This window comes from Balaenoptera borealis (genome assembly GCF_965194805.1).
Source record: "Balaenoptera borealis genome assembly, chromosome: 2".
Classification (NCBI taxonomy): Eukaryota; Metazoa; Chordata; class Mammalia; order Artiodactyla; family Balaenopteridae; genus Balaenoptera; species Balaenoptera borealis.
In genome coordinates this window covers 111494490-111513693 of record NC_138867.1, presented here as the reverse complement: position 1 = coordinate 111513693, position 19204 = coordinate 111494490, and the positions used below count along the sequence as shown (strand labels likewise).

At 37.5% G+C, this 19204-nt stretch overlaps 1 long non-coding RNA gene across 1 annotated transcript in view; it reads right to left on the bottom strand.

Moving 5' to 3' along the window:
* Positions 1 to 1044: 1044 nt before the first annotated feature.
* LOC309623703 overlaps positions 1045 to 19204 on the bottom strand; it is a 30840-nt gene continuing 12680 nt past the window's right edge. Inside the window, exon 2 of the long non-coding RNA XR_014241466.1 lies at positions 1045 to 1219. This is a non-coding gene — a long non-coding RNA (uncharacterized lncRNA). The remainder of the gene's footprint in view (positions 1220 to 19204) is intronic.

Genomic DNA, 19204 nt, shown 5'->3' with positions numbered 1-19204 from the left:
TCCATGCTAGTGATGGCCTTGTTTGGTTTTCTGGGCTGCACAAGGGCTGACATCTTCACATCTTGGTATGGGCCGGGCAAGGTCGTATTCTCCACAAATGATTCTTAGTTCCCAGCATCAGGTGTGGCCCACTTGTTCTCTATCAGGGTGGAAAAGTCTCACCCACATGTTTTTAGTTATAACTAGGGGACAGTGAGAATGGAGTTTCCAGAAATTAATACTTTTCACTTTGGAGGTCATTAAGGGACTGGACCTCACATAGCCCAAAGGTTTTTTTCTGGGAAACATGTGTTTATGGTGTGTATCCTTTTTGTGGGGTCTAGATATTCTCAGGACCTTTAGGAATGTTCAGATACTTTTCGTGGAATGTCAGTGATTGTGGGTAGTGTATATTGTATGGCCTGAGAATCCAGTCTGCTCTTTTCTTCCTCACCTGAAATTTCAGAGTTCATTCCTATGTATTGAAGTGGTTTTATCCTCCAGGGTTTCCATGCCCCACATGGTAAGATTACCTGTAGGGTGAAAGGATGAGATAAAGGTCCTTTCCTGATGACATAGTTCACTGTATGGGCAAAGTGTTGAACATCCCACTGGGAGTGCCTTTCTCTCTTTCTTGAAGCCAAAGGCTAGAACATTGTGACCATCAGATCTCCTTTAGCTCTTCAACTCAGTGATGCAGAAAGAGCTGACTCTCTCCTGGCTCAGGGGACCTGCCTTTCATTGGAGCTTTTGTCCCAGTGAAGCAAGCTGGGAAGCCACTTGTCCAGTTCCAATGGGCCCTTTCTTCTATCCCCTTGTAGGGCGCATGGCTAACTTGATTTCTGTGGAAGAACAACTGGTCCAGGCTCTGAAATAATGTATTGTGTTGGGTGAAGCCAAACTGTTTGATGAAAAGGTAAAGATAATTCATTATTCCCACAGTCAGTCTAGGACCTTGCCCTTTTCTCACTCTCCAGACATAGAAATTGACATGAATATGATCCTCTAGTGTGCCTAGTGTGCCATTCCTAGTAAACGGAAATCTTCTCTGAAGGGACACACCACTTTATCTTTTTTTTTTTTTTTTTTTTTAATTTTATAGCTACTTTTATTTTTATTTATTTATTTATTTTTGGCTGTGCTGGGTCTTCGGTTCGTGCGAGGGCTTTCTCTAGTTGCGGCAAGTGGGGGCCACTCTTCATCGCGGTGCGGGGACCGCTCTTCATCGCGGTGCACGGGCCTTTCGCTATCGCGGCCCCTCCCGTTGCGGGGCACAGGCTCCAGATGCGCAGGCTCAGTAGTTGGGACACACCACTTTAAATCCAGGCCACACAGGCCCTGCTGAACACGAGTTCACAATTCTAAATTCCTAAACCCATTCACTATAAGTGTCAGCAGAAACAATAGAAAACAAAATTAAAATTAGACCCCCAAGAACTTTTGAGATAATAGAGACTTGTAAGATAACTATATTTAAAATAATTAAACATACAAAAAATGAATAGAAAATGTTAGAAAGCAACAAAATTCATCAGGTCATGCAGATTTGAAAAGAACCAAATATATATATATATATATTTTTTTTTTAAAATAAATTTATTTATTTATTTATTTATTTTTGGGTACGTTGGGTCTTCGTTTCTGTGCAAGGGCTTTCTCTAGTTGTCGAGCGGGGGCCACTCTTCATCGCGGTGCACAGGCCTTCTCACTGTCGCGGCCTCTCTTGTTGCGGAGCACAGGCTCCAGACGCGCAGGCTCAGTAGTTGTGGCTCACGGGCCTAGTTGCTCCGCGGCATGTGGGATCTTCCCAGACCAGGGCTCGAACCCGTGTCCCCTGCATTGGCAGGCAGATTCTCAACCACTGTGCCACCAGGGAAGCCCTCTTTTTGTTTTTTAAATAAATTTATTTGTTTATTTTTGGCTGTGTTGGGTCTTCGTTGCTGTGCGTGGGCTTCTCATTGCGGTGGCTTCCCTTGTTGTGGAGCACGGGGTCTAGGTGCGTGGACTTCAGTAGTTGTGGCACGCAGGCTCAGTAGTGGCTCACAGGCTCTAGAGTGCAGGCTCAGTAGTTGTGGTGCATGGGCTTAGTTGCTCCGCAACACGTGGAATCTTTGCGGACCAGGGCTTGAATCTGTGTCCTCTGCATTGGCAGGAGGATTCTTAACCACTGTGCCACCAAGAGTGTCCCCAAATATATATTCTAAAAGTAAAAAAGCAGTTCTTGAAATTGAAAGTTCACCGGATGGGTTAAATAACATGTACTGGTTATTAAGCTATCCAAGAGACATATTGGATCCAAACTTACCCTTCTATATTCTGCTTTGGTCCTGGAGCTAGGACTTGGCAAACTACATTTCTCCTTTATTAATTGGCTTCCTGTCAGTTTCTACCAACTGGAAGGCACTAAAGGTAGAATGAAATGTAGTAGGAAGAAGAAATGACCTGTACTCTTCCTGTTTTGCTTGCTGTTCCTGTGAATGTCAATCCATGAATAGTTGTAAACTTCAGCATTGGTAGGTGTTCCCAGTTTTTTCCCAGTCTCCTAGAAGCAGTCTTATTTTGTGTTCATAGATAGCAGTTTCATGAAGTCAGTGCTCTTTCTTCAAAGGCTTGAGTCTCAGACCTTTGGTGCCCCCCTCTGCAGCTCTAGAAATAGTCAGACAGCATCATCCTCTTCAGAAATCTGTGTTATAACTCTGCAGGGTCCCTAGGTTTAAACCACGGTCCTCCTTATACCTCTTCCCTTGTTCCCCTAGCTGTAGGGATGGGAGCTGCTTCTGCAGTTACTATCACTGTGTTATTTCAGTGTTCCTTTTCTGTCTTTTCATTCCCTGTAGTGAGTTCTCTTTGACTTAATTGTGTGGTTTCACAGCAGATACACAGCAGATTAGGCCAGCTAAAGAAAGAATAGGTATCCTGGAAGATGGCCTGGAGAAGTCAACCAGACATAAAAAGCCACATATTGTATGATTCCATTTATATGAAATGTTTAGAGTAGGCAAATACATAGATACGGGTATTAGATTAGGGGTTGCCTAGGGCTGGGCGGCAGGAAAGACATTGGGGAGTGACTTCTAATGAGTATAGCATTTCTTTATGGGGAGATGAAAATGTTCTGCAATTAGTGGTAATGTACAATTCTGTGAATATTCTAAAAATTACTCAATCGTACATGTTAAACAGATTAATTTTCTGGTATGTAAATTATATATCAATAAAGCTATTATTTTAAAAAGTGAGTTCACTCAGTTTTACATATAAGACAAAAGATCCCCAATTATGGTGAATGAGAGAGCCCATTTACTTCATCAAGGCAAATACGTTGACCAAAGAACATTTCAATGAAGGATTCCATCAATTCTTGAATTTTCTGGTCAAGATAGAACTGGTTGGCTAGCAAGAAAAAGCTGTAATTTTTCAGAAATTTACCTTTTGTTCCTTAAATGCTCTACTATTTTTAATAAGCATTAAAAATAACATTGTAGAAATAAATCTGAATATAATAGTAATCACAAGAAATGTAAATGCATTAAACTTAGCAATTAAAAGAGAAATAGTCACTTACTATTCAGCAAATACTCATGAAGTGTATACTTTATGCCAGGCCCTATTGTAAACACTTGGGACATCAGTGAGTAAAACAGACAAGGATTCCCAGTCTCAGAAACTAACGTTCTAGCTAAGGGAAAGAGACAATACAATATACTGGATAAGTATGTTATGTAGTATGTTAAAATATAACAAGTGCTATGAAAAAAGAAGAAAAATAGAATAAGGTAAGCAAGACTGAAGGTGCTAGGAAGCTACGAGTTAACTGATACATTCTCAGATTCAGTAAAAAAATTTTAGCTATATTATGTTTACAAAAGAGACAGAAAACCCAAGAATACAGAAAGGTTGAACAGTAAAAGAATTGTAACATATACTCCAGGCAATTATTAAAGCCAGTATGGCAAATTAATATCAGACAAAATGACCTTTAAGGCAAATAATGATATTAGGGATACTGAATTTGTTTGGGTGTATTATAATATAGTATACAAATACTAAAACAAATATTTATAAAATTGCTGGAAAGAATTGATAAAGCCGTAACTATTGTGAGATATTGTAACATACATACACAGTCCTTGATAGATCAAGCAAATAAAAACACATTAAAGTAGTAGATGATTTTAATAATACAGTCTATAAGCTTGGTATAATGAGCGCATATAGAATCTTGCATGCTCATTTCAAGTGCATATAGAACATAAACAAAAAAAATTCCTTACACACTAGGTTATAAGATAAACTTCAGCTTTAAGAATAGGTATCAGACAGACCATGTTCTCCAATCACCATTCCGTGAAGTTAGAAAGTAACAAAAATAACTTTTAAAAGTTCATGTTTAAAAAAAAAAAATATTTTTATTGTATATATATAATAAAATAAAGTAAAATATATAATGAATACATATAATGAATCTGTAATGATATCATCATAGAAATTAGAAAATATTTAATGGAATAACTATAATGAAAATATTATATATCAAATCTTGAGGGATGCGTCTAGATTGTCTTGGAGGGATATTTATAGCCTTAGATGCCTAAATTCCAAAGGGAGAAAGGCTGGAATTAATGAGGTAAGCTTTGTTAAGGTAAGTGAAAATTCTGCGTTGTATTTTAAGCCTCAAAAACTGCCATCACTTTATTTTTTAATTGTAAAATTGGTTTTATAAGGATGAGTGCCTCATCTATGTTCTGAATGTTAAGAGAATCTTTACAATTATTTTAAACAATTTTGTTGATTAGCACATGAAGACATAATGCCTTGATCGTCAGGAATAATGTCTGACTATGTCTGACAAATATAGTTTATGTCTTTAATGACGTAAACTATACCCTTTCCAAACATATGCCCTTTCTACAGCAATTATTTTAAAAATCTTCCTTTCCTATAGCAAACCCTTATAGTCTCAAAGTTATAAATTAAACATATTTTGGAATTATTAAAACAAACCTTTCAACATGACTCAGAAACTTGATTACATATAATGACAAGATAAAAAATAAGTATACATGTAAGTTAAACTGTGTAAGAATAGACATTAAAGATTTGGTAACCTTTTCCTTATCGATCAAACTAGTTGTAATTGTAACATGGCTTGTCTTTTCAGAATACCTTTAAGAGTCTCCTATGCTTTCAAAGTTCGTTCAAGTTGTTAACTGAGACTTGCCAACCCCTGACTTCATTTAAACTTTTCTACACAAATTGAGTTAGCAACTATGGGGCTTACAGTTTTCTGTTTCCACAGTGTGCCAGTCAAAGAGTTAGAAAAATAACAGGGGAAACCCCCAAGAAAGTAGAAGAAAGGAAACAATTCAGATAAAGCAGAAATGAGTGAAGTTAGAAAAAAGAAAGGTGCAATTTAGAGAATCATCAAAACCAGAAGCTGGTAATGTTTGTAAGTATTAACAAGATAATCAATCCTCTGGCTGGGATGGTCAAGAAAAAAAGAAAGAAAAAATACAAATAAACAATATTAGAAGTAAAAATTGGGACATAACTATATATACCGTGAGGTTAAAAATGAATGTACAACGTGATTCACGTGATTCAGAAATGGGCAGAGGAATTGAATAGACATTTCTCCAAAAAAGAGACTCAAATGGCCAACACGCATCTGAAAGTACACTCAGCATCACAAGTCATTAGGGAAATGCTAATCAAAACCACAATGAGATACCACATCACACCTGTTAGGATGGCTAGTATCAAAAAAAAACAAAGCCAGAAAACAATCAGAAAATAACAAATATTGGCAAGGATGTGAAGAAATTGGAACCCTTATGCACTGTTGGTGGGAATGTAAAATGATGCTGATCCTGTGGAAAACAATATGGCGATGCCTCAGAAAATTGAAAATAGAATTACCATATGATCTAGCAATTCTACTTCCGGTGTATATCCAAAAGAATTGGAGGCAGAGTCTCCAGGACTTATTTGTACACCTGTGTTTATAACAGTATTAGTCACAACAGTCAAAAAGTGGAAGCAAACCAAGTGTCCATCTACAGATGAATGGGTAAACACAATGTGGTATAGACATACAATGGAATTTCATTCAGCCTTGAAGAGGAAGGAAATTCTGGTACATGCTACAATGTGGATGAACCTTAAGGATATTATGCTAAGTGAAGTAAGCCAATCATAAAAAGACTAATACTATATGGTTCCATTTATATTAGGTATTTAGAGTAGTCAAATTCATAGAAACAGAAAGTGGAATGGTGGTTGACGGGGGCTGCCGGGAGAGAGGAAAAGGGGGAGTTGTTGGTTAGTAGGTAAAGAGTTTAAGTTTTGCAAGATGTAAAAGTTCTGGAGATTGGTTGCGCAGCAGTGAATATATTTAACACTGCTGACCCGTACACTTAAAAATATTTAAGATGGTAAATTTTATAAGTATTTTAGCACAGTTAAAAAATTTTAATTAATAAATATTAATAATTAAAAAACTATGAACAACTGTATGCTAATAATTTTGAAAAGTTAAATGAAATGGACAATACCTTAGAAAAATGTAAATTACCAAAACTGAAAACATGAATAGATCTATAATTATTAAAGACATTAATTCAAAAGTTTGATACTAGGCTTCCCTGGTGGCACAGTGGTTAAGAATCCACCTGCCAATGCAGGGGACATGGGTTTGAGCCCTGGTCTGGGAAGATCCCACATGCCACAGAGCAACTAAGCCCGTACGCCACAACTACTGAGCCTGCCCTTGAGAGCCTGTGAGTCACAACTGCTGAGCCCGCGTGCCTAGAGCCCGTGCTCCACAACAAGAGAAGCGGCTGCAATGAGAAGACTGTGCACTGCAAAGAAGAGTAGCCCCTGCTCGCCACAACTTAGAGAAAGCCCGCACGCAGCAACGAAGACCCAACACAGCCAAAAATAAATGATAAAAAAAAAAAAAATCTTATCTATGAAGTTTAATACTGCCCAAAAAAGATAAAACCACTGTTGCTTTGGTTCCCACATTCTTCTCTGACTGACCTCAGCCCTTCTCATCTCTGCTAGTGAGAGCAGTGAGGGAAGAGTTCATGGATCAGCGTGTTGGATCCTGTGTCCCTTCTCTATGTGGTCCCAGCCACTTGGAGTTTTAAATCCCATTGCTTCCCTCTACCCACCCTCTGCTTCAGTCAGTCTAATCTCTTCAGTCTTTCCTCATAGTCTCTGTTTTGAAACTGTCTTTGTATAGCTTCTGCTTGGAAGCCTGCCTTTTCATTTATTTTTCCAGTTGTCCATTATTAGGGTCCATTTAAAATCTCAGCTGATCAAGGGCTTGATAAGTCTGTAGGAGGCTGTCCTACTAGCCTAACCCTTGATGGTTCATGCTCAAAAAGTGTGGATTTGACATTTCACATGCTTACTTTGAAATTGCTCATTTTGCCCTGTCCTGTTTTGGGTTTTACCCATTGTCACCTGTTCGATGTATTCCCCCTGGTGTCATGGGTGATACGTGGATAGTTAGGGCGTGAGTCCAGGGTTCTTGAGGGTGGGGGAGAAGGGGACAGTTACTCTGCTAAGAATGCTCACCTCTTCAGCTAAGCTGCTGATGACCAGACTCCCTTCCGGGCTCTCTGTCTGCTTGTTGCTTCCCTGGGGTTCTGATTACACCCTGGAAGCCTAGTTCACAGCACGTTTCCTGCACTATGTACTCAGCTATCTGACCTATTAAGATATATGGATAGTTTCCTGGCTATCTTAAGTTTCTTGTTTCTCAGATAAGGTTGATTGAGAGGTATTTTTGGAACAATGTCAGTGGTTTCATCACCCCTCCTCCGTTTAATCATGTATTCAACATGCAGCAAATATTTAGTGAGTAATTATCATGTGCCAGACACTGTTTTTGGAGCTAGACTACAGCAGTAAAAAATAATTCTAGCCCCAGTAGCAAGGGGTGACAAAGCAAACAAATAAACAAACATAGAAGTAAATTATTTGCTATTGTAGAAGGTGTAAAGAATCATGGAAAAAAAAAGTGTAACAGGGTAAAGGGTATCTGGAGTGCTGGAAGTAGGGACTATTTATACTACTACATAGGATGGGCAATGTAGTCCTCATCAAGGAAGTGATATTTAAGCCAAACAGTGATGTGAGGAAGATAGCCAGATGGCTGTACAAGGAAGGAATATTCTAGGTATGAAGAACATCTACAGCGAAGGTCCTAAAGGAGGAGTTTGTCTGGTGGGTTTAAGGAGTAGTGGAAAGCCAGAATGAGGAAGGCATAGAGTAAGCAAGGGGGAGAGTAGTAGAAGATGAGGTCAACAAGGGAGTGAAGGGCCAGATTATGTAGGACCTTGTAAACCATGGAGACTAATTTTTACTGAGTGAAAGTGGGAGTTTTTGGAAGAGTTTGATCAGAGGAGTAACATGGTCTACTCTTATTTTGAAAGGATCTCTCTGGCTCCTATATTGAGAATAGATTGACCTGTTAGGAAAGTTATTGGAAAGATCTAACTAAGAGAACATGGTGGCTTGGACCAGAGTGGTCATGGAGGAGTTGGTGAGAAGTTGTCATATCCTAGGGTAATTTTGAAGGTAGAACCATTGTTATTTCATGATGGAGTAGAGAGGGAAAGAGAGAGAAAATGAGAGTGAATCTAGTTTTTAGCCTTAAGAGCTGGAAGAATAGAGTCGTTAACTGAGACGGGGAAGGCAGTGAGTGGGTGGAGCATGTTTGGGGGCAAAGTTCAGCCGTTGAATTTGAGTTATCTATTATACTTCTAAGTAGAGATGTCAAAATCATACATTAATGTTGTAAACAAAATTAAGACTATACAAAAATTTTTAATTAGAGATGCTTTTGGCAGACAATAATAGCTTAAACAATGAGGAAAATGTAATATCATATAAAAAGAAATCCCAAGATCAGGCAGTTTTAGGGTTGGTTGAGAGGCTCAATCATGTTATGAACTCAGGTTCTTTTCATCTCTTCTGTTGTTAATGTATCTGCTTCTCCTCAGTTTAGCTCTCTTTAATTAACATGTCTTTAATAATTTTAGGTATCATATTTAGAGACAGCACAATAACCAGCTAAAGAGCTATTTTTTACTTTTATTTATAACACTGAAGAAACCTTTTCTGATGTCTCCCAGTAAACTTATATCTCATTGGCCTAAATTGCATTAGTTGCCCATGCTGAAACAAATCACTAGCGAGGGGAATAGGACCATCATGATTAATTTAGATTACTCAGTACACGATCAGTGGACGGCCCCAGCTTTCCTTGAAGCATTTTGTATGTTGAGGGGGTTGGATACCTGAACAGAGTTATTTTCATGGGAAACTAGAAGATGATTATCAACATGAGAGCAGAGTTGGCAACCAACATGACACTTGTAGCAATAAAGAAGTAAAAACCACCTGTAATCTACCTGATAAAAATAAACATGATGTCTATATGTTTACAGGCTTTCTTTTTCTTACATACACTGGCATAAAAATATACACAGGTACACCTCAGAGGTATTGTGGGTTTTGTTCCAGACCACTGCAGTAAAGCAAATATTGCAATAAAGTGAGTCACATGAATTTTTTGGTATCCCAGCGCATATAAGTTATGTTTACACTATACTGTAGTCTATTAAGTGTGCAATGGCATTATATCTAAAAAACAATGTACATACCTTAATTAAAAAATACTTTATTGCTGAAAAGTGCTAACCATGACAACACAGAGTTGCCGCAAACTTTCAATTTGCGAAAACAGTGTGAATGCAGGGAAGCAAAACACAATAAAATAAGGTATGCCTGTATTTCTTTTAACCAAATTTAGTTAAATTAAGTTTTAATCAAAATTGTGTCATAACATTTACTATTTTATAACATGGTTTGCTAGCTAATGCCTTTCTGTTAGTAAATATGGATTTCATCATGATTTTAATGGTACCCTATTATGTAGCTGCATCATAATTAATAAAGTTCCTCCTGTTGAACATTTTGAATATTTGGAAAAACGCTTCAGTGAACAGTGTTTGTTAGTCTTACATGTTTGCACACTTCCTCGTTGTAATGTCATACAAATGAAATTGCTGAATCATAAACTTGTAGGGTTGTCCTTCAGAAAGATTATATCTAGCTGACTGTGGATGTACTTATCATCTTTCCTAACCTGTTCAACCAGATATTGCTGATATGTTTGTTGATCTGTGAGGCAGTTATAGCTTAGTGATTAAAAGCATTGGTTTGGGAGTTACACCTACCTGGGCTTATATCCTGACTATTATTTATCAATTGTATGACTTTGGGAAGACATATGACTTAACTTTTCTGAGCTGGTTTTATCTGTATAGTTGGATAGGGGAGGTGTTAATACTTGATTTATGGGATAGTTGGGAAGATTAATGGAGATAATTTTTAAATTCCTTATTCTAGGGCCTGGTATATAGTAAAGTCATAGTATTTGAGAGATGCATTTTAAATTTAAGATAAAAGCTCTTAATTTTGATTAATTATTCTTATCTTCTCATTTTTCCCCCCGACAAATCCCATAGCTGGGCTGAGAAGAGAGATTCACTGAACCTTGTAATCCCTGAAGATAAGGAAGACTTGGGAAAATTAGTGGATGTGTACAGGGTGCTGAAGCATCTAAATAAGGTTTGGTCATTAGTGGAGAGCTTTGTCCTTCAGGACCCATCCATTGGTGAGCTGGCTTTGTGTGTGTGTGCATGTGCACATGTGGGTGTATACACGTGTGTATGTGAGCTTTCTCTCATATTTCTGAATCTCTTTCTGAGCTTGTGAGGGTACTTGAGAATAATGTGTTCCTTGAAAGTTTATTAGATCTTACAAATAAAACTTTTAGGGATTTTTTTTAGAGACAGGTATTTGATGTATTTTTATTTCATAAATGTTTATTGGTCTATTTAAGCTTTGTGTTTCTTCTTGTACCCACTTTTGTCACTTTGTCTTTTCTAGGTTTTAGAATTTATTGGCCTATATTTGTTCATATTTATTCCTTTATGATATTAGATATCCTTTGCATTGTTGATAATTTTTATTCTTATCTCACTATTTATATCTTTTATTCTTGACCATTTTGACTATTTAAAAAATGTTTTTAAAGAATCAGCTTTTGGTTTTATTTTTTTCTGTTCTTTATTGTGGTAAAATATGCATAACATAATATTTATCATTTTAACCACTTGTGAGTGCACAATTCAGTGGCATTAATTAATTCACAAGATAGTGTTGTACCCATCAGCACTATCTGTCTCAAAACTTTTTCTTTTGTTATCTCCAACATAAACTATGTAACCATTAAACAATAACTCTCCCTTCTCCTCTTCCACTAGCCCCTGGTAACTGCTATTCTGCTTTCTGTTTCTGTGAGTTTGCCTATTCTAGGTAGCTCATGTAAAAGCAATATTTGATCTCTGTGTTTGGCTTAAGTCAATAAGCATGTTTTTGAGGTCCATCCATGTTGTAGCATATATCAAAATTTTATTATCTTGTATGGCTGAATAGTATTCTATTGTGTGTATGTGCCACATTTTGTTTATCCCTTCATCTGTTGATGGATACTTGAGCTGTTTCCACCTTTTGGCTGTTGTGAATAATGCTGCTATGAATATTGGTCTACTGATACCTGTTCGAGTCCCTTCTTTCGGTTCCTTTGGATGTATACCTAGGAGTTGTATTGCTGGTTCATGTGGTAGTTGTATGTTTAACTTCTTGAGAAATCGAGAACTGTTTTCCACAGTGGCTGCATCATTTTACTTTCCCACCAGCAATGCATGAGGGTTCCTATTTCTCCACATCCTTGCCAACACTTCTTATTTTCCATTTTTAAAAATTATACCCATCCTATTAGGTGTGAAGTGGTATCTCATTGTGGTTTTGATTTGCGTTTCCTTAATGACTAATGATACTGAGTATCTTTTCATGTGCTTATTGAGCATTTGTATCTTTTGTATCTTATTGGGCATCTTCTTTGGAGAAATGTCTACTCAAGTCTCTTGCCCATTTTAAAAAAAATTTAATTAAATTAATTAATTTATTTATTTTGGGCTGCGTTGGGTCTTCGATGCTGCATGTGGGCTTTCTCTAGTTGTGGTGAACGGGGGCTACTCTTTGTTGCAGTGTGCGGGCTTCTTATTGCAGTGGCTTCTCTTGTTGTGGAGCACAGGCTCTAGGCGCGCGGGCTTCAATAGTTGTTTGCACGCGGGCTCAGTAGTTGTGGCTCGTGGGCTATAGAGCACAGGCTCAGTAGTTGTGGCACACGGGCTTCATTGCTCTGTGGCATGTGGGATCTTCCCCGACCTGTGCTCGAACCCGTGTCCCCTGCATTGGCAGGTGGATTCTTAACCACTGCACCACCAGGGAAGCCCATTGCCCGTTTTTTAATTGGGTTGTTTTCTTGTTGAATTTTAGGAGTTCTTTATCTTTTCTGAATATTAATTCCTTATCAGGTATGATTTTTAAATATTTTCTCACAATCAGTAGGTTGTTTTTTCACCTTCTAGTATTCTTTGATGCTCAAAAGTTCTTCATTTTAATGAAGTTGGGTTTTTTTTGTTGCCTGTCATTTGGTCATATTGTTGCCAAATCCGGTGTTATGAAGATTTTTCCCCAGTGTTTTTTCCTAAAAGTTTATAGTTTTTGCTCTTAAGTGTAGATCTTTGACTAAACTTAATGGATTAAACTAAATGGATTTCAAGTTAATTTTTGTATATGACATAAGGTAAAGGTCCAATTTCATTCTTTTTCATGTGGATATCCAGTTTTCCCAACACCGTTCATTTTTAAGAGAGTTCTTTCCTCATTAAATGATCACATCATTTTTGTTGGAAATCAGTTGACAGTACACGTGAGGGTTTATTTCTGGGCTTTCTATACTATTCTCTTGGTTTATATGTGTGTCCTTTGGCCAGTTACATACTTAAAAAATTTTTTTAATAGTGGTAAAATACATATAACATAAAATTTACCGTCTTAACCATTTTTAAGCATACAGTTCAGTAGTGTTACATACACTTCACATTTGTGCCACCAATCTCCAGAAATATTTTTACTTTGTAAAAGTGAAACTCTACACTCCATTTCCCCTTTCCCTTTTCCCCTTGCAACCACTCTTCTACTTTAGGTCTCTATGATTTGACTACTCTAGGTACTTTATATACATGGAATCATACAGTATTAGTCTTTTTTTGTAACTGGCTTATTTCACTTAGCAGTTGTCCTCAAAGTTCACCCACATTGTAGCATATGTCAGAATTTCCATCTTTTTTAAGACTGAATAATATTACATTGTATGTATATACCACATTGTGTTTATCCATTCATCTGTCTTTGGATACTTGGATTGCTTCCAACTTTTGACTTTTGTGATTAATGCTGCTATGAATATAAGTGTACAAATAAATCTTTGAGACCCTGTCTCCAATTCTTTTGGGTATATATATATCCAGAATTGGACTTGCTGGATCGTATGGTAGTTCTATTTTTAATTTTTGAGAACTGCTATCCTCTTTTCTGTATTGATTGTACCATTTTACATTCCCCCCAACAGTACACAAGAGTTTCAATATCTCCAAATCTTCATCATCACTAGGTTTTTGGTTTTGGTTTTGTTTTTTTGATATCAGCCATCCTGGGTATATATATATATAATGGGTATAAGGTGGTATCTCATTGTGGTTTTGGTTTACATTTCCTTAATGATTAGAGATATAGAACATCTTTTCATGTGCTTATTAGCTATTTGCATATCTTCTTTGGGCAAATGTCTATTTAAGTCCTTTGCACATTTTTTTAAAAAATTTATTTATTTTTATTTATTTATTTATGGCTGTGTTGGGTCTTCGTTTCTGTGCGAGGGCTTTCTCTAGTTGCGGCAAGTGGGGGCCACTCTTCATCGCGGTGCGCGGGCCTCTCACTGTCGCGGCCTCTCTTGTTGCGGAGCACAAGCTCCAGACGCGCAGGCTCAGTAGTTGCAGCTCACGGGCCTAGTTGCTCTGCGGCATGTGGGATCTTCCCAGACCAGGGCTCGAACCCGTGTCCCCTGCATTGGCAGGCAGACTCTCAACCACTGCGCCACCAGGGAAGCCCATGCACATTTTTAAAACTCAGTTTTTTTTGGTTCTTGTTGTTCTTTCATACTCTTTAATTGCTGTAGTGGCTTTGTAGTAAGTTTTGAAGTCAGGAAGTGTGAGCCCTCCAACTTTATTCATGTTTTCAAGACTGGCTATTTGGGATCCCTTACAATTCTAGGTGAATCTGAGGATCAGCTTTTCCATTTCTGCAAAAAAGGCTATAAAAATTTTGGTAGGGATTGCATTGAACCTGTAGATTGTTAAGGGTATAATATTGACAGATGAACAGTGGCTTAAGTCTTCCTATCCCTTCCATTTATTTAGGTCTTTTAAAGTTTCTTTTAGCAATTTTTTGTAGTTTTCATTATACAAGTCTTTCACCTCCTTGGTTAGATTTATTCCTAAGTATTTAATTCTTTTATATGCTATTATAAAAGGAATTGCTTTCTTAATATTCTTTGCAGATTGTTCATTGCTGGTGTACAGAAACACAACTTTCTGTGTATTTATCTTGTACCCGGCAACTTTGCGGTTAGTTTATTAGTATGAGTAGCTTTCTTATGGATTTTTTTGAGATTTTGTATATATAGAATCATGCTATCTGTGAATAGAGATTGTTTTACTTCTTCCTTTCCAGTATGGATGCCTTTTATTTCTTTTGTTGTCTAATGGCTCTGGCTAGAACTTCCAGTACAGTGTTGAATAGTAGTGGTGAAAATGGGCATCCTTGTCTTGTTCTGGATCTTCGGGGGAAAGCTTTCAGTCTTTTGCCAATGAGTATGATGCTAACTGTGAGTTTTTCATGAATGCTCTTCATCGTGTTGAGGAATTTTTCCTTCTATTCCTAGTTTTATATGAGATTTTTTTTTGTCATAAAAGGGTGTTGGGTTATGTCTAATGAGAATCCTGCATCAATTGAGATGATCAAGTGGTTTTTTCCCCTTTTTTCTATTAATGTGATATATTGCATTGATACAGTTTCTTTTTTTTTTTTATCACTTTTGTTATTTATTTATTTATTTATGGCTGTGTTAGGTCTTCGTTTCTGTGCAAGGGCTTTCTGTAGTTGTGGCAGGCGGGGGCCACTCTTCATCGCGGTGCGCGGGCCTCTCACTATCGTGGCCTCTCTTGTTGCGGAGCACAAGCTCCAGACACGCAGGCTCAGTAGTTGTGGCTCACGGGCCTAGTTGCTCCACGGCATGTGGGATCCTCCCAGACCAGGGCTCGAACCCGTGTCCCCTGCATCGGCAGGCAGACTCTCAACCACTGCGCCACCAGGGAAGCCCTCTTTTTTTTTTTTTTTAAATAAATAAATTTATTTATTTATTTATTTTTGGCTGCGTTGGGTCTTCGTTGCTGTGCGCGGGCTTTCTCTAGTTGCAGAGAGCAGGGGCTACTCTTCGTCGTGGTGTGTGGGTTTCTCATTGCGGTATCTTCTCTTGTTGCGGAGCACGGACTCTAGGTGCGCGGGCTTGAGTAGTTGCGGTACGCGGGCTTAGGAGTTGTGGCTCGCAGGCTCTAGAGTGCAAGCTCAATAGCTGTGGCACATGGGCTTAGTTGCTCCGCAGCATGTGGGATCTTCCCGGACCAGGGCTCGAACCCATGTCCCCTGCATTGGCAGACCAATTCTTAACCACTGCACCACCAAGGAAGCCTGATCCACTTTCTTATGTTGAACTACCCTCGCATTCAGGGGATAAATCCCACTTGGCCATGGTGCCTAATCCTTTTAATATGCTCCTGGATTTTATTTGCTAATATTTTGTTGAGTTTTTTACATCTGTATTTATAAGGGATATTGGTTTTTAATTTTCTTCTTGTAATGTCTTTATCTGCCTTTGGTATCAGGGCAATACTGGCTTCATAGAATGAGATAGGAAGTGTTCCCTTCTGTTCAATTTTTTGGAAGAACTTGAAAAGGATTGGTATTAATTCTTCTTTAAATATTTGGTAAAATTCAACAGTGAAGTTATCTGGTCCAGGACTTTAGTTCTTGGGGAGGTTTTTGATTACTGCTTCAATCTTTTTGCTTGTTATAGGTCTATTGAGATTTACTATTTCTTCTTGAGTCAGTTTAGTTAATTTATGTGTTTCAAGGAATTTGTCCCTTTCTTCTAACTTACCTAATTTGTTGGTATACAGTTGTTCATGTAATTGTCTTATATTCTTTTTATTGCTGAAGGTTGGTAGTTATGTCCCCACATTCATTTCTGATTTTGGCTATTTGTATCCTGTCTCTTGTTTTCATTGTCAGCCTATCTGAAGATTTGTCAGTTCTGTTCATCTTTTCAAAGAGCCAACTTTGGTTTTATTGATTTTTCCTGTTGTTTTACTGTTCTGTGTTTTGTGTATCTCTGGTCTATCTTTATTAGTTCCTTCTTTCTGCTATCTTTGGGTTTGGTTTGTTCTTCTTTTTCTGGTTCCTTAAGTTGTAAAGTTAGGTTGTTGGTTTGAGTTCTTTCCTCTTTTCTCACATAAGCATTTACAGCTCTAAATTTCCCTCTTACCACTGCTCTCACTGCATCCCATAAGTGTTGGTATGTTGTGTTTTTATTTTCATTTGTCACTAAATATTTTTAAATTTCGCTTTTGATTTGTTCTTTCACCAATTGGTTAACACTTTGTTGTTAATTTCTCCATATTTGTGAATTATCCAGTTTTCCTTCTGTTATTTATTTCTAACTCAATCTTCTTCTAGTCAGGGAAGATGCTTTGTATGATATCTAGCTTTTAAGATGTGTTGTGACTTATTTTGTGCCCTAACATATGAGATAGCTTGGAGAATGTCCAATATACACTTGAGAAGAATGTGCACTTAAAAAGAATATTCTGCTGTTGTTGGATGGATTGTTCTTTATATGTCTCTTAGGTCTAGTTGACTTATTGTGTTGGTCAAGTCCTCTGTTTGCTTATTCATCTTCTGTCTGGTTGAGCTATCCATTATTGAAAGTAGAGTATTGAAGTCTCCAGCTATTTCTGTAGAACTATTTATTTTGCCCTTCTGTTTTGTGAATTTTTACTTCATGTATTTTGAGAATCTGTTACATGGTGTGTAAATGTTTTAATTGTTACATCTTCTTGCTGTATTGACCATTTCATTTATATATAATGTCCTTGTTAGTCTGTTCTAAACTTTTCAGATTTAAAGTCTATTTTTTTCTGCTTGCTTATATCTGCTTTTAACCCTTCTAGTATATTTTTTCATTTCAGTTATTGTACTTTTCAACTCCATAATTTCTTTTTGGCTCCTTTTTTTTTTCTTTAACACCTTTATTAGAGTATGATTGCTTTACAATGTTCTCTTAGTTTCTGCTGTATAACAAAGTGAATCAGCTGTATGTATACATATATCCCCATATCCCCTCCCTCTTGTGTCTCCCTCCCACCCTCCCTATCCCACCCCTCTAGGTGGTCGCAAAGCACCGAGCTGATCTCGCCAGGCGATGCAGCTGCTTCCCACTAGCTATCTATTTTACATTTGGTAGTGTATATATGTTACTGCTACTCTCACTTTGTTGCACCTTACCATTCCCTCTCCCCATGTCCGCAAGTCCATTCTCTGTGTCTGTGTCCTTATCCTGTCCTGACCCTAGGTTCATCAGAACCATTTTTTTCTTTTTAGATTCCATATGTATGTGTTAGCACACGGTATTTGTTTTCCTCTTTCTGACTTACTTCAGTGTGTATGACAGACTCTAGGTCCATCCACCTCACTACAAATAACTCAATTGCGTTTCTTTTTATGGCTGAGTAATATTCCATTGTATATATGTGCCACATCTTCTTTATCCATTCATCTGTCGATGGACACTTAGGTTACTTCCATGTCCTGGCTGTTGTAAATAGTGCTGCAGTGATCATTGTGGTACATGACTGTTTTTGAATTATGGTTTTCTCAGGGTATATGCCCAATAGTGGGATTGCTGGGTCATAGTTCTATTTTTAGTTTCCTAAGGAACCTCCATACTGTTCTCCATAGTGGCTGTATCAATTTACATTCCCACCAACAGTGCAACAGGGTTCCCTTTTCTCCACACCCTCTCCAGCATTTATTGTTTGCAGATCTTTTGATGGTAGCCATTCTGACCAGTGTCAGGTAATACCTCATTGTAGTTTTGATTTTTCATTTCTCTAAAGATTAGTGATGTTGTGCATCCTTTCATGTGTTTGTTTGCAATCTGTATATCTTCTTTGGAGGAATGTCTGTTTAGGTCTTGCCCATTTTTGGATTGGGTTGTTTGTTTTTTTGATATTGAGCTGCATCAGCTGTTTGTATATTTTGGAGATTAATCCTTTGTCAGTTGCTTCGTTTGCAAATATTTTCTCCCATTTTGAGGGTTGTCTTTTCATCTTGTTTATGGTTTCCTTTCCTGTGCAAAACCTTTTAAGTTTCATTAGGTCCCATTTGTTTATTTTTGTTATTTCCATTTCTCTAGGAGGTGGGTCAAAAAGGATCTTGCTGTGATTTATGTAAAATAGTGTTCTTCCTATGTTTTCCTTTAAGAGTTTTATAGTGTCCGGCCTTACATTTAGGTCTTTAATTCATTTTGAGTTTATTTTTGTATATGGTGTTAGGAAGTGTTCTAATTTCATTCTTTTACATATAGCTGTCCAGTTTTCCCAGCACCACTTATTGAAGAGGCTATCTTTTCTCCATTGTATATTCTTGCCTCCTTTATCTAAGATAAGGTGACCATATGTGCGTGGGTTTATCTGTGGGCTTTCTATCCTGTACCATTGATCTATATGTCTATATTTGTGCCAGTACCATACTGTCTTGATTACTGTAGCTTTGTAGTATAGTCTGAAGTCAGGCAGTCTGATTCCTCCAGCTCCGTTTTCTTCCCTCAAGATGAACAGACATATTATTTGTATGTCTCCATACAAATTCTAAGATTTTTTTGTTCTAGTTCTGTGAAAAATGCCATTGGTAACTTGATAGGGATTGCACTGAATCTGTAGATTGCTTTGGGTAATATAGTCATTTTCACAATATTGATTCTTCCAATCCAAGAACATGGTATATCTTTCCATCTGTTGGTATCATCTTTAATTTCTTTCATCAGTGTCTTATAGTTTTCTGCATACAGGTCTTTTGTCTCCCTAGGTAGGTTTATTCCTAGGTATTTTATTATTTTGTT